Genomic DNA, 6,905 nt, shown 5'->3' with positions numbered 1-6,905 from the left:
GCGTTTGGGAGCAGCTTGTGTGCCTTTGCTAGAATCACATGGATTCCGTCTGCTGTTTCAGGGACTCCTCTGGAAAAGAATGCACACAAATGGAGTCATCTGGCTGGGTTTCTTCATGGCATTTTCATCACTTTATTTACTGCACACAAACCATAAGCTCTGCAGACACTGTGGAAATACAGTTTATTTAGGTAACTAAAAATATCCCCCAAATGGCATTTGGCCATGGCTGCATTTCCCAACTCCTCCTGCTTGCCCAGTGTTTGCTCTAAATTACCCCTTGAAGGTACAATGGAAAGAAGATGGAATTTAAAGGCTAGAATTGATGGTATTTGGGTCAGGGGCCTTGGAATGCCATAATCCTGCCTGACCACTCACCCCATTCTCCCTTTGGGGGTTCCTGAGGGAACTAGAAGCACAAAAAATAATGGCTAAGACTCAAAACAGTGTTTTATTATTTGCTCACTGAAAGGGGCAGAATCCAGCCAAGAACAGGATGAGCATAGGTGAGCTGCATGGGTAGAAAGCCCCTATATCATTCAGTCATGGGTTCAAAATCCAGTTTCATTCCACTTCTGGACAGCGTAGGGGAGGAAAAAATAATTTTCTCTCTACCCATTCAAGATCTCAGCTGGGGCCCCTGTAACTGAAGACAGACTAACAAGAGAAAAACAAACAGAAGTTTATTAACATGTATACCTCAGGGGGAAATGAGTAACTCATAGAGGTGGCTTAGAATTCAGGCTTAAATACCATCTTCACCTAAAGACAAAAGAGAGAAGAGTGTGAAGGAGGCCAGTTATAGGGAAGTGACCAGGAAAAGTACAGTGAAGAAGATTTTGTGTTGTTATGCAGATTTAAGCTGGTGCCTTCTCCATTGATAAGGGCACATAAGTGGCCACTGAAGCTACCAGAAAGATTCAGATTATCTATATAGAATATGCAGAAGTCTAGCACACTCTTGGATCACCTGCTCTGGGGGGAACTAGCTACCATTATAAGCTGGACTTTGGAAAGGCCCATGTGATCAGGAATTGAGGGAGGCCTCTGACCAATAGCCATGAGTATCTAAGACCTTCTGACAACAGCCCTGTGAGCACACCACCTTGGAAGCAAATCCTCCAGTCTCGGTCAAGTCTTCAGATGACGATAGCCCCAGCTGACAGCATGGCTGCAACCTTAACATAGATCCTGAGCCAGAACTATTCCCATATTCCTAACCCTCAGAAATTATGTGATAATGAATATTTGTTGTCTTAAGTCACTAAATTTGGGAGTAATTTGTTACACAGCAATAGATAACTAATACAGAGTCCCCAAATGTAATTCGGAGTGACACTGAACTCTGGGATTTCATCTCATTTTTCCATACACACAAAAAAATCCATGAATAAAATTCTCTGGTCATGAAATCTGGTGAAAACCAGGATTAAGCTCTCCAAATTATATTATATCACAACTACATTCCTTGCATTTATTCCCACATTTATTCAGTCAACAAACATTACCAAGCACTTACTATGCGTCAGACAATGTTCCGGGCCTTGAGGGTCCAGCAGCAAGCAAGACAGGCAAAAAACTCTGCTCTCATGGTACTTACATACTAGTAAAGGGGAAACAAACAACAATATATAGAAATGTCAGGCAGTAATAAGAGCTAAGGCGTAAAACAAAGCAGTGACTTAGATCAACCAGACTTCACTTCTGGCTCTCAAAATAGCCCAGGGCAGTTTCTCTCCCTGTAGTGATTCAGAGACAGGCTCCTTCCATCTCCTGACTCCACCTTCCCCGGGTCTCAGAGTCCCCTGAAGATAAGCAGCAGATGAGTAGAGGAGAAGATACACCTGCTTCTCAATCACGTGCATCCAACTACAGCACACATCCTTTCCACTCACAAACCATGACAATGAAATGTGGCCTGGCTCCACCGTGATGCAAACCAATCTGGGAAACATAGCCCCAACAATAGCTTTATGCTACAAAGGGGAGCAGAATCTTTGGTAGGCAGCATTTTTTCTCTGCTACAGTCTCATTGATCTATTCCAGCTCTGCCTGTTCATCTGCTGGGCCAGACTTAAGCCCAGGCACAGTCATGCCAAGGGGGAAAAATATCTCCCATCTTGATATCTAAAATCCCATCCCAAGAAATGCAATCCTTTAGCTGAGTCATTCCCCTATTTTTTTTAACACCTTTCCAAAAAATGCAGTCACCTGCAGTGGTGACATACGGAGTTCTCCCTCAATCTTTAGAGAAGTTGATCAGATTTTCTTTTTCCTTCCACAAGATAAGAAACATCAGCTTAGCTGGTAACTCGGTGAGTCTCAATGAGGGGAGGAAGGGAGGCAGACTGAGTGAGCACGTGCCAATAACCACTCACAGCTTTACTAAGAGTGAGTGGTTGGGTGCTCCATCAAAACCTGTAAATTACTGAGGCATCCTCTTAACTGTTTATCCACAGCTACTCTCCAAAGTCAAGGGGACACTTTACAAATGCATATTAGCTGCACATAGTCCTTCTCCAAGAGAAGTGAACAGCCCCAGTTAATTGCACAAGCAGCTAAATGTCAGCAGTAATCACTGAGATGAGAGTGGTTCATTAAAGCAAGTCAGGAAAGAAGAGTCTATTTAAAAAGCTAAATGGGGTTCTGAAAGGCAGACTCTGAAAAGAACAATTTCTGGGTTGATTTTATTTTAATGTAAAGATCCAGTCTTTCCCTTCCCTCCCTATGATTATTTTATATAAATTGCATTACATCAGTCCCTTGGGAAATACAGGTACAAGCTTAGTTTCCACTCCCTAGGACTGAAAATGACTTCAGAGGGGCTGCATTGGAAATTTTTAAACCTTTTTTAAACATTCATATGTTCTGGAGGCAATAGATACAAATGCAGAGCCGCATTGCCTTGGTTGACAGACTAACACCAACCTGTAAACAATTGACCAACAACATCTCCTTGGAAAGGCAAGTCATCAGCATATGTCTATAAAAGTGAATTAATTTGTTAACCAACAAGAATGAAACAACACCCTGGGTTTTTATTAGCAATCGCATCTGTCCCCGCTCTGCCTTTGAAACTGAATGTGCAAAATGTCACTCTACATACAGAATGTTATAATCGTTTTAATTCAGGAGACACTAAAATACATGCTGGTCTTGATGTTTCTGTCTGTGACATTAGAATGAGGCATTGCACGAGGACAATACTCTCATCTCAGTGATGCTTCTTAAAGCCATTTGAAGACTCCTTGTTGGAAACCGTTTGCAACTTGGTCAGGACAGTGTTTACCATTGACAAAGGCTTCAAGAGAGGATACCTCTAAAGAATGAGGCTGATTTTCTTTAGTTGGCTCCAGAACCATCTTTGAAAGTGTATTTTTTTTCTAGGGCTGCTGTAACAAAGTACCACAAACTTCAAGGCTCTACATAGAAATGTATTCGCGTGTAAGTGAGCACAGCCAAAGGCCACTTAGCTAACCACCACTTAGCTAAATGTGTGAGCAGTAGAGTGTGTTGTTGTCTGAGACTAAGGCTTTATGGTTGTTTGTCATTCAGCATTATTGGGACGATAGATAACTGATACAGAGTCCTAGCTTTTGGTTTCCACTCTTATCCAAGGAGTATCCAAAAGGCCAAAGACAGCTTCATGATACCTGACCAGTCAACAGTTTTATGGGGCGCCCAACCACTTCACTTCTTGTAGCATTTTCCCTGTCCCGGAAAGAAGAGCAGAGAGAAGTCCCCAGCCTAAGTCACAGCCCACTTCCGCATAACCCCCTCCAAGCCACACCCCGAGCCAATCACCAGACGACACCTACCCCTTCCCAAACCCAAGGAAGTCCCCCACCCATAAAAACCTGCTTAAAACCTTGCTAGTGGCTCAGTCTTTTGGGAAGGATCCTGCTGAGCCCGCCAGAGTAATAAAGCTGACTCTCCTAACTCTCTGAGTGCCGCTTGGGTTCTTTCTGGTCTTGGATTCTGCAACAGGACAATCAGCTCTAATGCGTCTTTTGGAGCAAAAATTAATATAAGACACGATCTTATAACATATTATATAAGACCCAGTATATTATATTATATTATACTATACTATATTATATCATATTATATTATAGAAGACCTTCTTATATAAGAGCCGGTCTTATATTATATTAAAATAAGACTGGGTCTTATATTAATTTTTGCTCCAAAAGACGCATTAGAGCAGATGGTTCAGCCAGGTCTTATTTTCGGAGAAACACAGTAGGAAACTAGATGGGATTATAGATTAATGTTCTTCTTTTGCATGTCCATGATGTCTGATTGTCCTGAAATGAACATGAATTTGTTTGTAATTTTAAAAATAGAGCAACATAAACCATGAAAGATACAATAAAACATAAAAACAACAACTATTTAAATTTATTTTCAGGGGTTGAACAGGTTATTATCAATTGTGGTTTAAGTCAATTATGCAGAATTGTTCAATGAAAATTAATTAGCTGAAATTTTAAAAGCAAAAATATGGGGAAATTTCTGAAAAACAGACAAAATTACTTGCAGACATGAAATAGTTAGCAGCAATGCTCTAAAAAAAATTAGCAATGCTCTTAAAAACAAACAAACAGGGACTGGGTGTAAGCATTTTTCAGTAAATTGTTGCCTAGAGCTGGGTCAGCAAACTTTTTCTGTAAAGGGCCTGATAGTAAATGTTTGAGGCTTTGCAGGCCAGACTGTCTCTGTTACAACTACTCTGCCTTTATAGCACAACAGTGCCCATAGACAATATGTGAATGAATGGGCATGAATGTGTTCCAATAAAACTTTATTTATAAAAGCAGATGGCAGGCCAGAGTTGGCCCACAGCCATAGTTTCCCTATTTTTGGCCTAGACAAATTGCTACCAAAACAATAATAGCTAATGATCATACTGACAATAATTTACACACTTATGTCATAGTAATATAGTGTTCTCTGCACCCGACAGGCCCTATGCACCTTTGCCTGCTGTCAAATCCTTGTCTTTCTTTCTGTCTCAGTATCCTCTTCCAAGAAACCTGAGGCTGCTTACCTTAGAAAGATGTTCTAATCACCTTTTACTCATCTTTCTCTTCCATTAGGCTGAGTGTCTAAGAGCAAGACTGTGTCTTAATCATTTTTATATCCCCAGAGCCTTGTGGAGAGAACCTGGGCCATAGTAGATGCTCAATAATTGAAAGTGAAGTGAATAATTCAGCAAAACACAGTCACGTCGAGATAAGAAGATAAGTGACAGACTGGGAGAAAATATTTGTAAAAGACATATCTGATAAAAGACCATTATCTAAAATATACAAAGAAGCCTTGAAAATGAACAATCTGATTAATAATTGGGTGAAAGATCAGGACACCTCACCAAAGATGATACACAGATGGGTAATAAGCACATGAAAAGATGTTCAACATTGTGTGTCATTAGGGAAATGCAAATTAAAACAACAATGAGATATAACTACACACCTGTTAGAATGGCCAAAATCCAGAACACCAACATCAAATGCTGGCAAGGACGTGGAGCAACAGGAACTCTCATTCACTGTTGGGTGGGAATGCAAAATAGTACAGCCACTTTGGAAGACAGTTTGGCAGTTTCTTACAAAAGTAAACATACTCTCCATACAATCCAGCAATCGTACTCCTTGGTATTTACCCAAAGTACTTGAAAACTTATGTGTACACAAAAACCTGCATACAGATGTTATAGCAATTTTATTCATAATTGCCAAAACTTGGAAGCAACAAAGATGTCCTTCAGTAGATAAATAGATAAACTGTGATCCATCCAGACAATGGAATATTATTCAGTGCTAAAAAGAAATGAACTATCAAGCCATGAAAAGACACAGAGGACACTTAAATGCATATTACTAAGTGAAAGAAGGCAATCTGAAAAGGCTACAGACTGTATGATGCCAACAACATGACATTCTGGAAAAGGCAAAACTACAGAGACAGTAAAGATCAGTGGTTTCCAGAGGTTGGGAGCAAAGGGGAAGGATGAATAGATGGAACACAGAGAATTTTTAGGGCAGTGAAAATACTCTGTATGATATTATAATGATCGATACATGTCAGTATATATTTGTCAAAATCCATAGAATGTTCAACACCAAGAGTGAACCCTCATGTAAACTATGTCAATGTAGGTTCACCCATTGTAACAAATGCACCACTCTGGTGGGGATGTTGGCCATGAGGGAGGCGGTGTGTGTCAGATAGGGAGGGGCAGGAGATATATGGGAATTCTCTACTTTCCGCACAATTTTGCTGTGAACCTAAAACTGCTGTAAAAAATAAAGTCTACTTTAAACACACACACACACACACACACACACACACACACACACACACACACACACAGAATCACATCATTATTGCAAGTGTTTACTCAGCCTTTTCCGTGACCTTTAAGAGACGTTGAAAGCTAATTACCTGATTAGGCAATGGATCTGACACCAAAAGCACACAAGACAAAAGAAAAAATAGAAAGACTAGATTTCACCAAAATTAAAAACTTTTGTGCTGCAAATGTTACCATCAAGAAAGTGAAAAGACAACCCATAGAATAGGAGACTACTTTATACAAATCCTGTATCTAATAAGGGACTGGTATCTAGGATATGTGAAGAATTCTTACAATTCAATAATAATAAGACAAATATGCCAATTAAAACATGGGCAAAGGATTTAAATAGAAATTCTCCAAACATGTACAAATACATATTTCTTAGTATAAAAGTGAAATACTACAATAATGATTGTTAATACTACTAATTTTATGTTAAAAAGCAATTATTAAAATTTTTCATATAATTCAATAAATAGGGAAAGAGATTGACAATAAAACTATTAAGAGGTGTATTAAATGGATACATTTAGGAAAAACA

The sequence above is a fragment of the Rhinolophus ferrumequinum genome, chromosome X (genome assembly GCF_004115265.2).
Source record: "Rhinolophus ferrumequinum isolate MPI-CBG mRhiFer1 chromosome X, mRhiFer1_v1.p, whole genome shotgun sequence".
In the NCBI taxonomy this organism is placed as follows: domain Eukaryota; kingdom Metazoa; phylum Chordata; class Mammalia; order Chiroptera; family Rhinolophidae; genus Rhinolophus; species Rhinolophus ferrumequinum.
The sequence above is the reverse complement of the archived record's forward strand: the minus strand, read 5'-3'. Positions refer to the sequence as shown.